This window comes from Erythrolamprus reginae, chromosome 3 (genome assembly GCF_031021105.1).
Source record: "Erythrolamprus reginae isolate rEryReg1 chromosome 3, rEryReg1.hap1, whole genome shotgun sequence".
NCBI classification, from domain to species: Eukaryota; Metazoa; Chordata; class Lepidosauria; order Squamata; family Dipsadidae; genus Erythrolamprus; species Erythrolamprus reginae.
The window spans coordinates 244420008-244442561 of NC_091952.1; the positions used below are offsets into that span (position 1 = coordinate 244420008).

A 22554-nucleotide genomic window follows, 5' to 3' on the forward strand; every position below is an offset into this window, starting at 1 on the left:
TTTGCTTTTACATTGATTCCTATGGGAAATATTGCTTCTTCCTACAAACATTTCTACTTAAGAGCCTGGTCACGGAACGAGTTAAGTTCGTAAGTAGAGGTACCACTGTATGTATGTATTTTGCAGTTGTTTATTTGCATGAGGGTGGTTCTGAATTTTTTGATTTTGTTTTAAAATCGATTTTTATCCACCCTGATTTCAAGACGTTTAGACTGAGTTTTACCTCACAAGGCAAGGTGATTAAATTCTGTTAGGCCTGGCCTAGCAATGCATGGATCAGCCTCAATTAGAAACATCAGGTTTGATTAGATGGAGACTCTATTGTTCCTAATAGAATAACATTGCTTTTCTTCACATGAGGTTGCCCAGTGTGTCTCTGCGTGAAGCACTGTTCTGAGGTAAATTTCTGTGGGTTGGGCCGGTTGTGCAATTAATTAAACATATATGTTTGCATATTTTGCACATCAATAATAATAGTTGTGTTGAGGGCCCCGAGAAGAAATAGGGGGAGAAATACTCTCCCAATCCCAGTGAATTGTGATCAGCCGTTTGAAATACAGTGTTCCCTCGCTTTTCGCGGGGGATGCGTTCCGAGACCGCCCGCTAAAGTTGAATTTCCGCGAAGTAGAGATGCAGAAGTAAATACACTATTTTTGGCTATGAATAGTATCACAAGCCTTCCCGTAACACTTTAAACCCTTAAATTGCAATTTTCCATTCCCTTAGCAACCATTTAGATTATTACTCACCATGTTTATTTATTAAAGTTTATTTAAAAAAAAATTATTAAAGGCAGACGAAAGTTTGGCGATGACATGTGACGTCATCGGGTGGGAAAAACCGTGGTACAGTGAACCCTCGAGTTTCGCGTCCTCAAGTATCGTGAAAGGGCTATTTCGCGAGTTTTCAACCCGGAAGTAAACTCCACCATCTGCGCATGCGTGCCCTTCCACGCATGCGTAGATGGTGGAGTTTCCCCGCCGGGCAGAGGCTTCCCTGGGTCTTCCCCCTTCCCCCAGAGCCTTCCCTGGGACACCCCAGCTCCGCTCCCCAGCTGGGAAGCGGATCTAGGGAGTCCCCACCGCGCGCGCGTTGCTGGGGAAAGCGCGCGCGCTTGGGGACATCCCAGCTCCGCTCCCCAGCTGGGAGGCGGATCTAGGGAGTCCCCACCGCGCGCGCGTTGCTGGGGAAAGCGCGCGCGCTTGGGGACATCCCAGCTCCGCTCCCCAGCTGGGAGGCGGATCTAGGGAGTTCCCACCGCGCGCGCGTTGCTGGGGAAAGCGCGCGCGCTTGGGGACATCCCAGCTCCGCTCCCCAGCTGGGAGGCGGATCTAGGGAGTCCCCACCGCGCGCGCGTTGCTGGGGAAAGCGCGCGCGCTTGGGGACATCCCAGCTCCGCTCCCCAGCTGGGAGGCGGATCTAGGGAGTCCCCACCGCGCGCGCGTTGCTGGGGAAAGCGCGCGCGCTTGGGGACATCCCAGCTCTGCTCCCCAGCTGGGAAGCGGAGCTAGGGAGTCCCCAAGCGCGCACCCCAGGCGCGAGCAACGGGGTGGGCGGGCGAAGGGCGGGTGGCAGTGGAAGCAAAAACACCATCTGCGCACGCGCAGATGGTGTTTTTACTTCCGCACCGCTACTTCGCTAAAAATCGATCATCGCGTGGGGTCCTGGAACGGAACCCTCGCGATGATCGAGGGTTCACTGTATAGGGAAAAACCATGGTATAGACATTTCGTGAAGTTTGAACCCGCGAAAATTGAAGGAACACTGCATTGCGGTGCCTTTTTGTATATACTGTCATGTACTTCATAAGGGCTAGAAACATGGCTATAAAAAAACAAACGGACATCCTGAACTTCGCCTTCGTTAACCCAGTCTGCACAGCCGTTGCAAAGGCATGTACAGAATCTCTTTCAACGGCATTCAGATGAAGTGATAGCATTCAGCAATATAAATTCCTGACGTGATTGCCGCTAATAATTTTTCTTTTCTGATTTCCTTGGAAACTGCACTTTAGTCCCGCGTATCCCCTCCTCCCCCCATTTACCTTGTGGATACAACATATAGTTTGATTTAAAAAAAGATGTGACCTTAAGGGGCAATAAAACAATTGAATTCAATAAGTGAAATGATGCAATATTTGTACGTAGAAATGTTGTGTGTGTATATCCGGGAGAGGGTAAATCTTGCTGGTTTCTGTGTCGGTTGTAAAGTTAATCAAACATACGTTTTTGCAAATAAATAGTTATCACTATGGAAATCGGTCAGAATCGCCAACACATTCCGATCAACCAATAACATTCAGTAGTATAAAGTCCCGACGTTATTACTGCTAATAATTTCTCTTTGAAAATTACTTTACTCCCTCTGGTCTTTGGCCTCACTTTTATCCCCTTATTGATACAATAAATAGTTTTGTGTGTTTTTTCCCCTGTCGAATAAATAGTTTATATCTTCAACACCTGGCATTTCTTACATGCACTCAGCTATTGCGCTGGTCTTTCCAAAATGTTTCATTAGGCGCACTCTCAATTGCATTGAAAACTTGTATCTTAATCGAAATGTCTTAAGGCGAAGAAGGGTCCCATCTTCAATATTTCCAATCAATATTTCCCTGGTTGCTCTTGCAAAGATTTGAGCCTGTAGAAGAAAGCTTTTGCCGCAAGAATCCCAGTGACCGGTTAGGTCCCACAGAGTTGGCCTTCTCCAGGTCCCATCGACTAAGCAATGCCGTCTGGCGCGAGGGAAGAGCCTTCTCTGTGGCAGCCCCGGCCCTCTGGAATCAACTCCCCCCCTGGAGATTAGAACTGCCCCCACCCTCCTTGCCTTTTACAAGCTCATAAAAACCCACCTATGTCCCCAGGCTTGGGGAAGTTGATATGCTCTGTAGCTACTATGATTTATGTATGGTTTGCCTGGGTTGTGTGATTAATTTTTATGATAAAGGTTTTAATCTGTTTTTTTAATATTGGATTTGTGTATTGTGTTGTGAGCCGCCATACAAATCTAAATAATAATAATAATGATAATAATAATATAATAACAACAACAATTATTATTATTATTATTACTACCATTATTATTATTATTATTATCATTATTATTATTATTATTATCTCTTGCGATATAAGAAAGGCAGCTGCATGAATCTTTTAAATGAGTAAATATTGTTTGATCATTTTAATTTTTTAAATTGTTTTATGGTTGCAGGCCTTACAGTTGTTGTAAACCTCTCAGAGTTGTTTAAGATTGGCTTGGCATACAAATATTATAAATAAATAAATTTAGCTTATCTGATGTGAGAAAACCAAACTTTCTCCTCCTTCTTTCCCTTTTCTGTATCTTCTTCTCTTTATTTTTGATTTCCTCTTCCCCTTATCAAGGGACCAGTCTGGGGAGCCTCTGCCAGTCAAAAAACGGCCATGCGGAGGCCCTGTAAACCCCCCCCCTCCAGTGTCCCATTTTGACCGGTGCTGCAGGAGGCATCCTTGTATACCCCCATCCCACTGGCCCATAGAGAATTGCAATGCTGATCTGGCCCTCAAAGAAATCCAGTTTGACACCCTTGGTGTATCTTCTCCTCCATTTCATTGTTTATCTCCTCCTCCTCTTGTCAATCTTTTCATCCTTCCTCTTTTCCTTTTCATGGTTTATCTCCTCCTCTTCTCTATCTACTCCTCCTCCTCCTCCTTTTCATTGTCTGTCTTATTCCTTTCTCTCCTCCTTTTCTTCCTTATACAGTGGTACCTCAAGATACGAACCCCTCGTCTTACGAACAACTCGTGATACGAACCCGGGGTTCAGAAAAATTTTGCCTCTTCTTACGAACTTTTTTCAAGTTACGAACCGGCGTTCGGAGACTGCTGGGAAGCCGCGCGGCTGTTTTAAAAGGTGGCAGCCGGGCGGCGGGGCTTCCCAGAAGCCTCCCGAACGCCGGTTCATAACTCGAACAAAGTTCGTAAGAAGAGGCAAAATTTTTCTGAACCCCGGGTTCGGTTCAGGAGGTTTCTGGGAAGCCCCCCAGCCCGGCTGTCACCTTTTAAAACAGCTGCGCCGCTTCCCAGCTGTCTCCCGAAGCCAAACACGGAAGTTCCGCTTTGGCGTTTGGCTTCAGGAGACAGCTGGGACGTGGCGCGGCTGTTTTAAAAGGTCGCAGCCGGCCTGGGGGGCTTCCCAGCACCCCCCGAACCCCAAAACCAGGTTCGTGGGGGTGCTGGGAAGCCCCCCAGGCCGGCTGTCACCTTTTAAACCAGCCGCGCGGCTTCCCAGCAGTCGCCGAAAGCCATTTTTTTGCGGGGGGGGGGGTTTGGTTGCACGGATTAATTGACTTTACATTGTTTCCTATGGGAAACAATGTTTCATCTTACGAACCTTTCGTCATACGAACCTCCTCCTTGCACCAATTAAGTTCGTATCATGAGGTATTACTGTAGTCTTATCTTCCTTCCTTGTCACCCTACTGCCTCCTAATTGCTGGCTCTACCTCTGTCCAGAAGTCAAATTCTCCCCGCATTTTCCGGCCCTGGTTTCTCCCAGGAGATTCTTAGAGAGAGGCTCCATGAGGCTTCTCTCCACCTTTTCCGGCCCTCGTTCCTCCCAGGAGATGCCTAGATAGGCCACATGGAGGCTTCTTCCTGCCTTTTCTGGCCCTATTTCCTTCCAGGAGATTCCTAGAGAGGCCCCACGGAGGCTTCTCCCCGTCTTTTCCAGCCCTGTTTCCTCCCAGGAGATTCCTAGAGAGGCCACACGGAGGCTTCTCCCTGCCTTTTCCAGCCCTGTTTCCTCCCAGGAGATTCCTAGAGAGACCCCACAGAGGCTTTTCCCTGCCTTTTCTGGCCCTGTTTCCTCCCAGGAGATTCCTAGAGAGGCCCCATGGAGGCTTTTCCCTGCCCTTTCTGGTTACAGTTTCAGAGGCTCGGGTTTATAAGTGGAAAATGGTTCTTGAGAAGAGGCGAAAAAATCTTGAACACCAGATTCTTATCTAGAGAAGTTCGTAAGTAGAGGCGTATGTAGGTAATAATTGTAATTGTAATTCAGTAATGGATCACCTGCTCAACGTTTGATCTTCAGCACCCCATGAAGTGGAAAGTTCTGGGCAAACAGAGATGGGGAAAGTCCCTTTCCAAGAACCCGGAGAAGATCTGGTTGCGGAAGACAACTGTGAGCCACCTCCGGGTGAATCAGTCGAGAGCCATGTATTTTCTACGGGTAGCCCTTCTAATCCAGTTCAAGGAGGGCAGTTTTAAGTTTTTTGGATGACGTATTCAAATCTGGCACAGAATCAGATTTACTGTAGCGTGGATTCTCCAACTTGCTTCATCCTTTGTCTTCCACCATGTAGGTTGACAATTCTGCGGCTTCTGGCATCTTTTCAAACAAGTTAGGAGCCAGCATGGTAAACTTGAGCAAGGAATAAATAATAGGAGCGGCTCTTTACAAAACGGAGGCACCTGATGTGCATAATGCAAATTTTAGCAAAGGAGGGAGAAAACACCTATTGTTCGCACACACCTGCCTCTAATTTGGAGAGATTCCTTCCCCAGTAACCATCATCCCAGCCACATGCAGCCTTGTGTGGTTAAACAAAAGGGATGGAGTGGAGATTAAAGCGGAGGCGACAAGGGTTGGCTTACTTGAGAAGATCAGTTCTGGGAGGCTGTGCGAACCTTGCTTTTGTTTAAATGAAGGTTCAAAGGACATACATTCTCTATGCTGCTTTACAAAATATTATTACAGCCCCCCCCCTTAAATAAATGAGTCGAGAGAAATCAGTGTTGTTTCAAAGGTGCTTTTTTCCCAAAAGGCAACTGGACTTTCTTGTTTAGTCTTGTTTTTCTTTGAAAACTTTTGGCTTCTCAGTTTGTTTAGGGGTTTTTTTTAGATGTAAAAGGGCAATCTTAAATCTTCTTGGTTTTCAATACATTTTTCTTCCTCTTTCTTTCTTTCCTTCCTTCCTTCCCTCCCTCCCTCCCTCCCCCCTCTTTCTTTCTTTCTTTCCTTCTTTCTTTCTTCCCTTCTTTCCTTCCTTCCTTTCTCCCTCCCTCTTTCCTTCCTCCCTCCCTCTTTCTTTCTTTCGTTCCTTCCTTCCTTCCTTCCTCCCTCCCTCTTTCCTTCCTCCCTCCCTCCATCCCTCCCTCTTTCTTTCTTTCCTCCCTCCCTCCCTCTTTCTTTCTTTCCTTCTTTCCTTCCTTCCTTCCTTCCTCCCTCTTTCCTCCCTCCCTCCCTCTTTCTTTCTTTCTTTCTTTCTTTCTTTCTTTCTTTCTTTCTTTCTGGGGACAGATGGTGAAAAGTAAGGTTCTACATTTAGGCAAGAAAAACAAAATGCACAGGTACAGAATATGTAGTAACCGTGAGAAGGATCTTGGAGTCCTAGTGGGCAACCATTGAAATATGAGCCAGCCGTGTGCAGCAGCTGCCAAAAAAGCCAACACAGTTCTAGGCTGCATTAACTCTATATTTTTAATGTTAAACTTATTACTTAAATTTCTTTATATTTTAAAATATTCTATACTTATACAAAAAGATGAAAAAGAGAGAGAAAAAAAGTTTATTAGTAATACTATTTACCATTTCATTCTATATTATAATTAATTATTAATACCATTTTTAAAATTCCACCAATCATATACTTTGTCCCATATTTTATAATATTCTGTTTCAGTTTGATTATTTAAACGTTTAGTCATCATATCTAGTTCTGCACATTCTATAATTTTTTTAAATACTTCAGTATCTTTTGGTATTGTTTTTTCTTTCCATTTCTGTGCAAATACAATTCAGGCCGTAGCCAATATATGTATTATTAAATAATAAGTTTCTTTTTTATACTTTGCATTTGAAATACCCAATAAAAAGAGTTCAGGAGATTTTTTTTATCTTCTCCTTTGTTATTTCATTTATCCAATTTTCTATTTTGTTCCAAAATATTTTTGTCTCAGAATATGTCCACCACGCATGGTAATATGTACCAATGTCCTCTTCTATGAGGGTGTCCCTTTTTCCCAGTTCCAGCCTGTTTTGGTCGTATGGAAATTTTCATCTCCAGAGAAGACACCGTCATTTGCCTTGGATGCTTGCCCTCAGTTGCCTTACCGGAGAAGGAAAGAGAGCAGGCGTGGCGGAGACAAGCAAGGCAATTAAAATTAGAGAGCTCTTCACCCACCTTTTTTTTTTGGGGGGGGGGGGAGCCAGGAGAGACACACCTCGGTTCTCACGCTGTCACTGCCCTGGAGGGTTGAGGTATAAATAAATAAATAAGACAGCCGGCTCGTTCCCAGGCGCTCCAGTTCTCCCGAAGAAGGCGGTAGGGTTTTCCCTCTTGACCCTTCTTGTTGGCTTGGCTTGGCCATGAATGCGTCATGTGTGGAAGATGATGGTGATGAGTAGTAGTAGGTGCTTTGCCACCTGTCGGGTTGAGGCAGCTTTCTGGAGTTGCTTGATGAGTCTGGGCACAGAATTACCTGTGCGGTGGGGGATTATGTCTACCAGGTGTGTGAGCCATACTTTCTCTTTTCTCCTGCTCCTCCTTTTCCTCTTCTTCTTCCTTCTTCTTCTTCCTCCTCCTCCTCCTCCTCCTCTTCTTCTTCTTCTTCCTTCTTCTTCTTCTTCTTCTTCCTTCTTGTGTTTTTAATGGGAAAGTGAACACAAGAACAAGGAGACACAATCTGAGGTTAGTTGGGGGAAAGATCAGAAGCAACGTGAGAAAATATTATTTTACTGAAAGAGTAGTAGATCCTTGGAACAAACTTCCAGCAGACATGGTAGATAAATCCACAGTAACTGAATTTAAACATGCCTGGGATAAACATATATCCATCCTAAGATAAAATACAGAAAATAGTATAAGGGCAGACTAGATGGACCATGAGGTCTTTTTCTGCCGTCAGACTTCTATGTTTCTATGTTTCTTCGTCTTTGTCTTCATCTTCATCTTAATCTTCCTCTTCCTTTTCCTCTTCTTCTTCCTCTTCTTCCTCTTCCTTCTTCCTCTTCATCCTTCCTCTTCATCGTTCTTCGTCGTTCTTCTTCGTCTTCTTCGTCTTCTTCGTCTTCCTCTTCGTCTTCCTCCTCCTCCTCTTCTTCTTCCTTCTTCCTTCTTCTTCCTCCTCTTCCTCTTCTTCCTTCCTCTTCCTCCTCCTCCTCCTTCTACTACTACTACTACTACTTCTTGTTCTTCTTCGTCTTTGTCTTTGTCTTCTTCCTCCTCCTCCTCCCTCCTCCTCCTTAAGTATAGTCATGGTTACAGATGGGAGGAGTGACAGATCCTCGACTCTTGAGCAAAAAATCTAGGTTGGGTTTGCGCTGATTGACGATGCTCATTCCAAAGGTGCTTTTTTTTTTTTCCAGAAGGCACCTGGACTTCCTTTGTTTTTTCCTTGAAGACGTTTCACTTCTCATCCAAGAAGCAAAATGTCTTCAAAGAAAAAACAAAACAAAAAACACCCCAGTTGCTCTTTTGAGAAAGCACCTTTGGAACAGCCGAAGGAGGGCCTTCTCTGTGGCCGCCCCAGCCCTATGGAGTCAACTCCCCCCCCTGATATCTGTACTGCTCCCACCCTACTGGCCTTCCGAAGGGCTGCAAAGACCTGGCTTTGCTGGTAGGCCTGGGAGCCATGAAATTGACAACTGTCACAGTCGAATTGTATTGAATGGTATGTATGTGTGTTGCTTGGATTGTTTGAGTTGTGGGTTTTTAACTGGGGTTTATCATTTTAAAATAATAATAATAATAATAATAATAATAATAATAATAATAATAATAATAATAATAGATCAAGTGAGGTACTAATGCTACTCTATAAAGCCTTAGTTAGACCACTTTTGTTCAACACACTACAAAAAAAGATATTGAGACTGGAAAAATTGCAGAGGAGAGCAACCAGGATGATCAGGGGACTGAAGACTAAAATACAGTGATACCTTGTCTCACGAACTTAATTGGTTCCGGGACGAGGTTTGTAAGGTGAAAAGTTTGTAAGACGAAACAATGTTTCCCATAGGAATCAATGGAAAAGCGATTAATGCGTGCAAGCCCAAAACTCACCCCTTTTGCCAGCCGAAGCGCCCGTTTCTGCGCTGCTAGGATTCCCCTGAGGCTCCCCTCCATGGGAAACCCCACCTCCCGACTTCTGTGTTTTTGTGATGCTGCAGGGGAATCCCAGCAGCACAAAAACGGGTGCTTCGCTGGCAACAGAAGTCCAGAGGTGGGGTTTCCCAGTGAGGGGAGCCTCAGCGAAATTGCAGCATTGCAAAAACACGGAAGTCCTTGAAACCCCACCTCCGGACTTCTGTTGCCAGCGAAGCGCCCGTTTTTGCGCTGCTAGGATTCCCCCGCAGCATCACAAAAACACGGAAGTCCGGAGGTGGTATTTCCTATGGAGGGGAGCCTGAGGGGAATCCCAGCAGCACAAAAATGGGTGCTTCGCTGGCAACAGAAGTCTGGAAGTGGGGTATCCCAGTAGCGGCGGCTTGGTTTTGTAAGGTGAAAATAGTTTGGAAGAAGAGGCAAAATAATCTTAAACCCTGGGTTTGTATCTCGAAAAGTTTGTATAACGAGGGGTTTGTAAGACGAGGTATCACTGTATACAAAGAGTGATTGCAGGAACTGGGCATGAATAGTCTAGTGAAGAGAAGGACCAGGGGAGACATGATTTTAGTGTTCCAATACTTGAGGTGCTGCACAGCGAGAATTGGGGAGGGGGGGGTAATGGCTATTTTTCAAGGCCCCAGAAAGTCAAGCAAGGAATAATGGAAGCCAAAAACGCCCTCCCAGAGCCTCTGTGCAAGCCAAACATCAGCTGGCCGGCACAAACGTGCACGTTGGAGCTGAACTAGGGCAACGGCTCACTTGCCAGCAGATATGGTTCTGTGTGCCACCTGTGGCACCTGTGCCATAGGTTCACCGTCACTGGTTTATATGGTTAGGATGGCGTTATCTGATGAAAAGGGGGGGGGTGTAAGGAAGGAAGGAAGAAAAGTGAGAAAGGAAGGGAGGAAAGAAGAGAGGAGAAAGGGAGTGGGGAAGGAAAGCAAGAGGTAAATGGAGGAAGCAAGAGGGAGAGAGGAAGGAAAATGAGAAGGGAAGTGAGGAAGGAAGGAAGGAAAATGACAGGAGAGGAGGAGAGAGAAAGGAAATGAGCTAGAGGATGGAAAGAAAATGAGGGGTGGAAGGAAGAAGGGAGAGAGGAAGGAAGGAGGTGATGGGAATGGAAAGGGAGGAAGGAAGGAAGGAAGGAAGGAAGGAAGGAAACGAAACCCATCAGAATGTTATGGAATCTAGACTTGGATTGGCTTGATAATTATGTCCATGATTGGTCTTGAAAGTGCCTTTTTGTCTTGTATCATTTTGGATGAAAGGATTAAATACAGGGCACAGCTAACAATTACATCTAATTACCTGTACATCAAGAATGTGTTTGCTTAAACTTAAAAACTGAATTGCAGGGCAACACTTTAGAAACATAGAAGACTGATGGCAGAAAAAGACCTCATGGTCCATCTAGTTTGCCCTTATACTATTTTCTGTATTTTTATCTTAGTATGGATATATGTTTATCCCAGGCATGTTTAAATTCAGTTCCTGTGGATTTACCAACCACCTCTGCTGGAAGTTTGTTCCAAGCATCTACTACTCTTTCAGTAAAATAGGATTTTCTCACGTTGCTTCTGATCTTTCCCCCCAACTAACCTCAGATTGTGCCCCCTTGTTCTTGTGTTCACTTTCCTATTAAAAACACTTCCCTCCTGAACCCTATTTAACTCTTTAACCTATTTAAATGTTTCGATCATGTCCCCCCTTTTCCTTCTGTCCTCCAGACTATACAGATTGAGTTCATTAAGTCTTCTCTGATAAGCTTTATGCTTAAGTCTTTCCACCATTTTTGGATCCGCTCAATTTTATCAATATCTTTTTGTAGGTGGTCACCCATGTTGCTTTCTTGCTTTCCGGTGTCTGGGAGAAGCGGTTTCGAATAGTCCTGGAATTTAGCAGCAGATCCGGGCTCTGCTTTTCGGTGAGTTAGCCTAAATATGGCATCTCTGCGTGAATGGTGAGACGACTGTGTATTTAAATATATATATATATTAGACAACCGGTGTCCCGTTGAGTCATTGTTTTAAAGGTATTTCCTTTACAAGATTCCTCAATGTTCAACAATGGTAGAATTTCTAATTTACTGCCTTCATTGGTAAAACTGGGATGCATTCAGATGTACCTGCCTTGAAAGCAGCCCATGTCGAACTATAATAGCACTTATCAATGCAGGAAATACTTTATGACATTTTCTCCTCTGCCACAAAGTCTTTTAGAACCACATTAATATCATAAAATGTTTTATAAAATTTAAAATTGCAATTCCAAAGGAGTCGTGGGTCCCGGATTTTGGATGCATTTTGTAAGTTAGTCTGTTTGAAAGACTGATTCACAAATTGTGGCTCTACGGTGCATTATTTCACCCAGTTAAAGGGTACAGACAGAAGAGCTTTAGTATTTAATAGGGTGTTTCCCAGAAAATAAGACCTTGTCTTATATGTTTTTTGAACTCCTACGTAGCTTCTGCTCTGGCAATCTCACACTACTTACCAGAGCTTACAAAACTTTTGCCAGACTCATCCTCGAATACAGCTCATCTGTTTGGAACCCATATCGCATCTCAGACATTAACACCCTTGAAAATGTCCAAAGATACTTCACCAGAAGAGCCCTTCACTCCTCCACTCGAAATAGAATATCCTACGAGACTAGACTTTCAATCCTGGGCCTAGAAAGTTTAGAACTAAGACGCCTTAAACAAGATCTAAGTATTGCCCACAAGATCATATGCTGTAACGTCCTGCCTGTCAGCGACTACTTCAGCTTCAACCACAACAACACAAGAGCACACAACAGATTTAAACTTAATATTAACCGCTCCAAACTTGACTGTAAAAAATATGACTTTAGTAACCGAGTTGTCGAAGCGTGGAACTCATTACCGGACTCCGTAGTGTCATCCCCAAACCCCCAACACTTTACCCTTAGATTATCTACGGTTGACCTATCCAGATTCTTAAGAGGTCAGTAAGGGGCGAGTACAAGTGCACTAGAGTGCCTTCCGTCCCCTGTCCTATTGCTCTCCTATATCTTTCTTCTATTCCTATATCTCTTCTTCTATTCTTTCATTGATATGTTCTATTACTATACCTTCTTTTCTATTATTTCTTAGATATATTTTACTATGAGTATCTCCTCTCTAACCTTCATCATGTATTTGACTATGTGTATATAGATATATACCCACTAAAACTCTCATTGTGTATTGGACAGAATAAATAAAATAAATAAGTGCTTGGCTATATTGCCATGTACTCAAAAGCTCGATTGGGTTTAATATCAGGGGGTGTCTTATTTTGGGGGAAACAGGGGAAACTTTTCCCTGGGTGAGAGAGGCTTCTATTTTTCCTCTTTATTCCCACCATAGCTGTTTCAAGTATCTGAATGGTTGTTATTGGAAGATGGGGTAGAATTTATCAGAATTATTCCAAAAAATAGAAAATGAATAGTAGGTTTAAATTACAATAGAAGCATACAATTTAACAAACTGTCCCAGGAAATCTAGTGGATTTTCTTTTGCTGGAGTTGTTAAAGAAGGTTGACAAGACATGTGGCATTTTTTAAATAGTTATGGATGGGGGTCAGATTGGATGATCTTTAAGGTTATTTTCAACTCTTGCATCTGATTCACAATTAAGCGTTGGGTATGTGAAAAAAGCTCGTTATCTTTCCTGAAAGCAATGGGGATTTTTTATTTGTTTGGAATGCTGAGAATTTTTTTTTATCTTGAAGGAACCCCTCAACAATTCTGCAAAAAAAAAAAAAATGTAGTTAACATCCTTTCAACGGAAATCAGATACAGTAGCTGCATTTTTTTCCTTGAGGGTTTGCTCTCATTTAATGTCCCTTACATCAAGGCTCTGTTCATTAAATGTAGATTTAACTGCAAATATTGCTATTTACATCAATTATGCAAAATAAAGACAATTGGTTCAAATTACATCAATTCGGATGTAATGGACATTGGGATGAAAAAGCAGCAATTTCTCACAAGCAGCCCATTAAATTTAGATTTTACTGTACTGTTAAACCACTTAATTCACTTTTAAATGGGTTCATCGTTTTCCTGAGTAACAGTCAACTTTTAGGAAGCAGAATTATCAGAAGAGGGTCGAAGCTCTCTAGAGACAACAGAGGTCCATGATTCACCTGCACAGTTGTTGCGGAGTGGGCTAATATACACATCAGTTGTCTCTGCTACAGCTGCCTGGGGAGATGACAATTGCAGGGCATCACATCTGCAAGGTAGCTGATTAGGAAATAAATTAACATTCTTGATTGGGTTAAAGAAATTGCATCAAGGAATTTGGAAGAGCCTATAGAACAGCGATGGCGAACCTATGGCACAGGTGCCACAGGTGGCACGTGAAGCCATATCTGCTGGCACATGAGCCGTTGCCCTAGCTCAGCTCCAATGTGCCAGCCATCTGGTTTTTGATTCGCACAGAGGCTCTGGGAGGGTGTTTTTGGCTTCCAGAGAGCCTTCAGGGGATGGGGGAGGATGTTCTTACCCTTTGGCGGCTCCAGGGAAGCGTTTGGAGCCTGGGAAGGGCGAAACACTGGGTCCACCAGAAGTTGGGAGACTGGCCATTTCTGGCCTCCACAGGGCCTCTGGGGGGTGGGGGAAGATAGTTTTGCCCCCCCTCCCAGGCATTGAATTATGTGTGCAGGCACTTGCGCTCGCATGATAGTGCATGTGCATGTTCTTTCGGCACTGCTATAGAAGGTTGGGTTGGGTTGGGTGGGTAGATGGGTAGGTAGGTAGGTAGGTAGGTAGATAGATAGATGCATAGATGCATAGATAGATAGATAGATAGATAGATAGATAGATAGATAGATAGATAGATAGATAGATAGATAGATAGATAGATGCATAGGTAGGTAGGTAGGTAGGTAGATAGATAGATAGATAGATAGATAGATAGATAGATAGATAGATAGATGCATAGGTAGGTAGGTAGGTAGGTAGGTAGGTAGATAGATAGATGCATAGATGCATAGATAGATAGATAGATAGATAGATAGATAGATAGATGCATAGGTAGGTAGGTAGATAGATAGATAGATAGATAGATAGATAGATGCATAGGTAGGTAGGTAGGTAGGTAGATAGATAGATAGATAGATAGATAGATGCATAGGTAGGTAGGTAGATAGATAGATAGATAGATAGATAGATAGATAGATAGATAGATAGATAGATAGATGCATAGGTAGGTAGATAGATAGATAGATAGATAGATAGATAGATAGATAGATAGATAGAATGAACCAGTGTTGCTCAACCTTGAAAACACAAAATATGTGGAATTCAATTCCCAGAATTCCCCAACCAGCTGAAGGCCACATATTTTAGAGTTGTCAAGGTTGAGAAACATAGGATTAGATGGGTAGTGTTGATAGGATTAATACATTATTTATTTATTATTTATTTATTTACATATTGGACTTTTATGCCGCCCTCTCTGAGGACTCGGGGCGGCTGACAACATATAATAAACAATATACAATATCCTAGATCCAATTAATTAATTTAAAAGTCTAAAAATCCCAAAGAAACCATAAAAAGCAGTCATTCCATTCACTCTGCATTCTCTCAATACATTCATTGACCAAGGGGCAAGAATCCAATAGCCTCAAACCTGGCAGCATAAATGAGTCTTAAGATTGTTACGGAAGGCGAGGAGGGTGTGGGCAGTACAAATCTCCGGGGGGAGCTGATTCCAGAGGGCCGGGGCCCTCACAGAGAAGGCTCTCCCCCTAGGTCCCGCCAAGCGACATTGTCTAGTAGACGAAACCTGGAGAAGGCCGACGCTGTGGGACCAGATCGGTTGCTGGGATTCATCCATTATATACAATAGATGTGATGATAGGTCGATTAATACATGGATGCAATTCATTTGTTCGTTCATTCGTTCATTCATTCATTCATTCATTCATTCATTCATTCATTTATTTATTAGATTTGTATGCCACCCCTCTCCGTAGACTCGGGGCGGCTTACAACACAATAAAACAGTTCATAACAAATCTAATAATTTTAAAATTTTAAAATATTTTAAAAAACCCATTATTAAGCAGACATACGTACAAACATACCATACATAAATTGTATAGGCCCGGGGGAGATATCTCAGTTTCCCCCATGCCTGACGACAAAGGTGGGTTTTAAGGAGTTTACGGAAGGCAAGGAGGGTGGGGGCAGTTCTAATCTCTGGGGGGAGCTGGTTCCAGAGAGTCGGGGCCGCCACAGAGAAGGCTCTTCCCCTGGGGCCCGCCAAACGACATTGTTTAGTCGACGGGACCCGGAGAAGGCCCACTCTGTGGGACCTAATCGGTCGCTGGGATTCGTGCGGCAGAAGGCGGTCTCGGAGATATTCTGGTCCGATGCCTTGAAGGGCTTTATAGGTCATAACCAACACTTTGAATTGTGCAATACACGTAGTTAGTGTGGTTTGGCCTTTTGTCCCTTCGTTCAGCAGTCATTCATAGTTATGGCAGTGCTGGAAAAAAAATCAATTGATGAACATTCTTGGCTATTGCAGCCCTGGCCCTCTGACGCCTAGCTTGCCATTGTAACATCACAGCAAATCGTGGTCCTTTGATCACCATTTCTGATCTTGCTTGCACAAGCAAAATCAATGGGGAAGTTAGAACGGAAGGTCACAAGTTGATGCAGTGAGTCATCCATCCTGCTTTTTGCCTCCACTCACAGGACCCCCCCCCCAACCTGCACATGGTCCGTGTTATTTATTTTTTATTTATTTATTTATTGGATTTGTATGCCGCCCCTGTCCGTAGACTCGGGGCGGCTAACAACAATGATAAAAAACAACATGTAACAATCCAATTAATAAAACAACTAAAAACCCTTATTATAAAACCAAACATACACACAAACATACCATGCATAACTTGTAATGGCCTAAGGGAAGGAATATCTTAACTCCCCCATGCCTGGCGGCATAAGTGAGTCTTGAGTAGTTTACAGGGAGGGTGGGGGCAGTTCTAATCTCTGGGGGGAGTTGGTTCCAGAGGGCCGGGACCGCCACACAGAAGGCTCTTCCCCTGGGGCCCGCCAAACGACATTGTTTAGTTGACGGGACCCGGAGAAGGCCAACTCTGTGGGACCTTATCGGTTGCTGGGATTTGTGCGGTAGCAGGCGGTTCCAGAGGTAATCTGGTCCAATGCCATGTGTTAGCTCTCCCACAACCTCTTCCAGCCTCCCCTCCCTACCCCATTCCTTAGCTGAGATTCCCACCAATTCCTGCTTTATGGCCCCTTTATTCCTCCACTCCCAACAATTGGGACTGCTGGAATTACCATTGTAAGCAATTGCAATTTCATTTTATGGCTTTTATCTTCCAGCAATCCTGGGCCCAGTTGCCATCCTACCCAAAGGACTACCTATACCCATGCTTCTGAATTATTTTCTGTTAATTCCCTCTCCCCAAACTCTAGGAAGAAGTAAATATTTTGTGCCACCCCCCCAACTCTGCTGGGACGATAGTTTGCAATATTCAGCACATTTACGCTGAAAAAACTCAAGCGGCTTATCAGCGTATAATGGGTTTTGTTTTGTTTTTTTAAAAAATGAGTTTTATTAAGAATAAGGTAAAAACAAAGACAATCAATAGTACATAGTGATTAACATTCAAATCACATAACATCATAGTCATATTGATATTATTAAAGAAAGAAAAGAGTCTTTCCTTGTCTCCCACCATAGTCACAGTGAAGCCAAGCACTACATATTTAAGCCAAGTGCTACATATTATATCGCTACATACGATTTAAGTATTGTCCACAAGATCATATGCTGCAACGTCCTTCCGGTCAATAACTACTTCAGCTTCAACGTCCTTCTGGTCAACGACTACTTCAGCTTCAACCGCAACAACACAAGAGCACGCAACAGATTCAAACTTAATATAGCTCTAAACTTGACTGTAAAAAAACATGACTTTAACAATCAAGTTGTCGAAGCGTGGAACTCATTACTGGACTCAATAGTGTCAACCCCCAACATTTCTCCCTTAGACTATTCACGATTGACCTCTCCAAGTTCCTAAGAGGCCAGTAAGGGGTGTACATAGGTGCACTGGTGTGCCTAACGTCCCCTGTCCAATTGTCTTTCCTTTATCTCATATATCATATATATTTTCTTCCTCTCATATATTTTCTCTTCTTTTTTACATACTACAGTGATCCCTCGATTTTCGCGATCCCGATCTTCGCGAAACGCTATATCGCGATTTTTCAAAAAATAATAAATTAAAAATACGTTCGCGGTTCTCTCTCTCTCTTTCCTTCTCTCTCCCCCCTTCCACTTGCCCACGAGAAGAAAAAAAGCAACCTCTGCCGGGCAGCTCCCCTTGTGCCCTCGCTTTGTGCCTGCCTCTTGTCCCTCTCTTTTGGGGATTTTTTTTTCTTTTCTTTTTTCGCCTTTGGTCTCCCATTACTGTAAACCTGCCGCTTGGCCGCCGCCGAGGAGAAGCAGAGGGGGTGGCTGAGGTGGCGGAGGCGTAGCGGCGGCGGCGGCAGGCGAGCTTGGAGCCTTGCTTCAAGGGAGTCAGACGCAGCCTCGGCGAGCCGAAGGTTTCCGCGGCTCTGACCCAGAGCAGGAAGGGCTGGTGGGGGCGGCGAATCCACCTCCCCAGCCACCGGCTCCACCATCTGCGCATGCGCGGCCATGGGAAAAAACGGCGCGCGTGCGCAGATGGTGTTTCCACTATATCGCGAAAAATCGATTATCGCGAGAGGGAACGTAACCCTCGCGATAATCGAGAGATCACTGTATCTTTATATATATTACTCAATGTCTATTCTCTTCCATATGTATTGTGTATTGGACAAAGAATGAATGAATGAATGAATGAATGAATGAATGAATGAATGAATGAATGAATATGCTTCATCATATTTCCTTGTCTTAGCTTTCGGGAGACTTACATTTGTCTCATGATCTCCGTCTCTCTCCTCCTTTCTTTTCATCCCTGTTAAATATTTTTCCCATGGTGTCTCTTAAGGGCTTGTTAGCTGCATTTCATATCTCCTGCTGTGTGCTGTGTGCTGTATGCTATTGCTCGGTGCAAAAAAAAACCCTATAGCAAATAAAAGCAAGTTCCCTGGGGTCATGTGCCTCCCCCCCGCATTGCTCCATGCCCCCCCAGGGGGCCCACCCCACTATTTGAAAAGCACTGACCTATACGAAGGTACTTTGGTGTGGGGGGTTAAGGGATGTAGAATAGAAACTGGGAGATTATAAATTCTAGTTCTGCCATGGGTATGGAAACTGTCTAGATTATTTGGGCCAGTCCCTCTTTCTCTTTCCACCCAGGCCACCTCAGAGGGTTGTTGTTTCAGAAAAACTAAGTAGGAGCATTGTGCTCTGCTTTGAGTTGTCAAAATAAAGACAGGATATATTTGATTTTTGATTTGGTTTGTTTATTTTTTATCCCCCTTCCCCTTATATCATTTTTATTAATAACTCAAGCGGGTGAACATATCCAACACATCTCCCTCCTCTCATTTTCCCCACAACTACAACTACCTTATGAAGTGGGTTGGGCTAGGAGGGTCTGGTTGAAGATCACCCAGCCAGTTTTCATGTTTAAGACTGGAACTCACACTCTCTGGCGATTGACCCAAAGTCACCCAGCTGGCTTTCATGCTTAGGATGGGACTAGAACTCCCAGTCTCCTGGTGATTGGCCCAAAGTCACCTGGTTGACTTTCATGCCTAGTGTTGGACTAGAACTCCCAGTCTCCTGGTGATTGTCCCAAAGTCACCCAGCTGGCTTTCATGCCTAGGATGGGACTAGAACTCACAGTCTCCTGGTGATTGGCCCAAAGTCACTGGTTGACTTTCATGCCTAGTGTTGGACTAGAACTCCCAGTCTCCTGGTGATTGACCCAAAGTCACCCAGCTGGTTTTCATGCCTAGTGTGGGACTAGAACTCCCAGTCTCCTGGTGATTGGCCCAAAGTCACCTGGTTGACTTTCATACCTAGTGTGGGACTAGAACTCACAGTCTCCTGGTGATTGACCCAAAGTCACCTGGTTGACTTTCATGCCTAGTGTGGGAGTAGAACTCCCAGTCTCCTGGTGATTGACCCAAAGTCACCTGGTTGACTTCCATGCCTAGTGTGGGACTAGAACTCCCAGTCTCCTGGTGATTGACCCAAAGTCACTGGTTGACTTTCATGCCTAGTGTTGGACTAGAACTCCCAGTCTCCTGGTGATTGACCCAAAGTCACCCAGCTGGTTTTCATGCCTAGTGTGGGACTAGAACTCCCAGTCTCCTGGTGATTGACCCAAAGTCACTGGTTGACTTTCATGCCTAGTGTGGGACTAGAACTCCCAGTCTCCTGGTGATTGACCCAAAGTCACTCGTTGACTTTCATGCCAAGTGTGGGACTAGAACTCCCAGTCTCCTGGTGATTGACCCAAAGTCACTGGTTGACTTTCATGCCTAGTGTGGGACTAGAATTCCCAGTCTCCTGGTGATTGACCCAAAGTCACTGGTTGACTTTCCTGCCTAGTGTTGGACTAGAACTCACAGTCTCCTGGTGATTGGCCCAAAGTCACCTGGTTGAGTTTCATGCCTAGTGTTGGACTAGAACTCACAGTCTCCTGGTGATTGGCCCAAAGTCACCTGGTTGACTTTCATGCCTAGTGTCGGACTAGAACTCCCAGTCTCCTGGTGATTGACCCAAAGTCACCTGGTTGACTTTCATGCCTAGTGTGGGACTAGAACTCCCAGTCTCCTGGTGATTGACCCAAAGTCACTGGTTGACTTTCATGCCTAGTGTGGGACTAGAACTCCCAGTCTCCTGGTGATTGACACAAAGTCACTGGTTGATTTTCATGCCTAGTATGGGACTAGAACTCCCAGTCTCCTGGTGATTGACCCAAAGTCACTGGTTGACTTTCATGCCTAGTGTTGGACTAGAACTCCCAGTCTCCTGGTGATTGGTCCAAAGTCACCTGGTTGACTTTCATTCCTAGTGTGGGACTAGAACTCACAGTCTCCTGGTGATTGGCCCAAAGTCACCTGGTTGACTTTCATGCCTAGTGTGGGACTAGAACTCACAGTCTCCTGGTGATTGGCCCAAAGTCACCTGGTTGACTTTCATGCCTAGTGTGGGACTAGAACTCCCAGTCTCCTGGTGATTGACCCAAAGTCACCTGGTTGACTTTCATGCCTAGTGTGGGACTAGAACTCACAGTCTCCTGGTGATTGGCCCAAAGTCACTTGGTTGACTTTCATGCCTAGTGTGGGACTAGAACTCACAGTCTCCTGGTGATTGGCCCAAAGTCACCTGGTTGACTTTCATGCCTAGTGTGGGACTAGAACTCACAGTCTCCTGGTGATTGGCCCAAAGTCACCTGGTTGACTTTCATGCCTAGTGTGGGACTAGAACTCACAGTCTCCTGGTGATTGACCCAAAGTCCCCTGGTTGACTTTCCTGCCTAGTGTGGGACTAGAACTCACAGTCTCCTGGTGATTGACCCAAAGTCACCTGGTTGACTTTCCTGCCTAGTGTGGGACTAGAACTCCCAGTCTCCTGGTGATTGGCCCAAAGTCACCTGGTTGACTTTCATGCCTAGTGTGGGACTAGAACTCCCAGTCTCCTGGTGATTGGCCCAAAGTCACCTGGTTGACTTTCCTGCCTAGTGTGGGACTAGAACTCACAGTCTCCTGGTGATTGACCCAAAGTCACCTGGTTGACTTTCCTGCCTAGTGTGGGACTAGAACTCACAGTCTCCTGGTGATTGACCCAAAGTCACCTGGTTGACTTTCCTGCCTAGTGTGGGACTAGAACTCCCAGTCTCCTGGTGATTGACCCAAAGTCACCTGGTTGACTTTCATGCCTAGTGTGGGACTAGAACTCACAGTCTCCTGGTGATTGACCCAAAGTCACCGTGCTGGCTTTCATGGCTAAGACGGGAATAGAACTCACCAGTCTCACACTTTCCAGTCTAGTACCTTAATCAGTAGACCAATCTAATAATCATACTAATAACAGCAGGAACCCCTAAAACAGTATTGGGAAGCCGATCCTTTCCCTAAAGGTCCTTTCCCTAGTCCATCCCTTCAGTTGCCTCAAAAGCAGCAGGGCTCAGTCCTCTCCATTACTAGGTAAGCTTGTTTAATTCAGGGAGATTTTACTCCCAGATCAGCCTTCAAGGGTTGCCCCTATAAAAGCCACAATCTGTAGCCAGATACCAAGAGCCAAAATAGGTGTGCGGATGGCGCGCGATTGCTGGCAAGGAAAGCTTTCCCTTCCCAACACCGGATTTTCTTTTCCCATCCCCATTCGGTCTCTTCGGCATTGGCGGGGAGATTGTCTCCTGCCGCATACCTCTCGGAGACCAATCAGATCACGCGGAGTTAGCCTCCTCCAGGTCCCGTCAACTAAACAATGCAGGTTGGTGAGGCCACGGGGAAGGACAACAGAGAGTTGTCGCCCCGGCTCTATGGAACCATACTACTCCCGCACTACTGGCCTTCCGTAAGGCCGTAAAGACCCGGCTTTGCCGGTAGGCTTCGGGGCCAAAAATGTTACATCTGTCATGGCCGAATCGTGTTGAACGATATGAATATGTGTTGATTGGACAGTTGAGTTGTGGTTTTTTTTAACTGGGGTTTTAAAGTTTTTGATCTCTATATTTGACTTTTTAAAAATTGCATTTGTATCTTTTCTATATTATTGTAAGCCGCCTTGAATCCTTCGGGATTGAACGGCATAGAAGTTTGTCTGTCTGTCTGTCTGTCTGTCTGTCTGGATGGATGGATGGATACGTAAAGAATTTGATTAATGTTATAGATGGAAAGATAGAGAGAGTTGGATGGATGGATGGATGGATAGATAGGCAGGTAGGCAGGCAGGTAGGTAGGTAGGTAGATACGTAGATGGATGGATAGATAGATAGATAGATTAGATAGATAGATAGATAGATAGATAGATAGATAGATAGATAGATAGATAGATAGATACATACATACATACATACATACATACATAGATACATAAATAATTGGATGAATGTTATAGATGGAAATACAGAGAGAGATGGATGGATAGGTAGGCAGGCAGGTAGGTGGGTAGATAAGTAGATAGATGGATAGTTGGGTGGGTGGGTGGGTGGGTGGGTGGGTGGGTGGGTGGGTGGGTGGGTGGGTGGATGGATAGATAGATAGATAGATAGATAGATAGATAGATAGATAGATAGATAGATAAGTGTGCGGATGGCATGCAATTGCTGGCAAAGAAGGCTTTTCCTTCCCAAAACCAGATTCTCTTTTCCCATTCCCATTCGGTCTTTTCGGGGATCCGTTTTGAGTCCTCTTGGGCTTCACCTCTGCAAAGGCGCCGCCTCGATTCATTCGGCCAGTGGTTGCAACCAGCGCCACACATTTTAAAGCTCTTTGCCACATTCAGGGCCATTTGTATTTTTCT

General features: G+C 44.6%; 1 long non-coding RNA gene across 1 annotated transcript in view; it reads left to right on the forward strand.

Moving 5' to 3' along the window:
- The window catches only part of LOC139165997 (uncharacterized), a 153827-nt gene that overhangs the window by 81572 nt on the left and 49701 nt on the right, over window positions 1-22554 (forward strand). The window contains exon 3 of the long non-coding RNA XR_011558862.1: window positions 10914-11009. This is a non-coding gene — a long non-coding RNA (uncharacterized lncRNA). The remainder of the gene's footprint in view (window positions 1-10913; window positions 11010-22554) is intronic.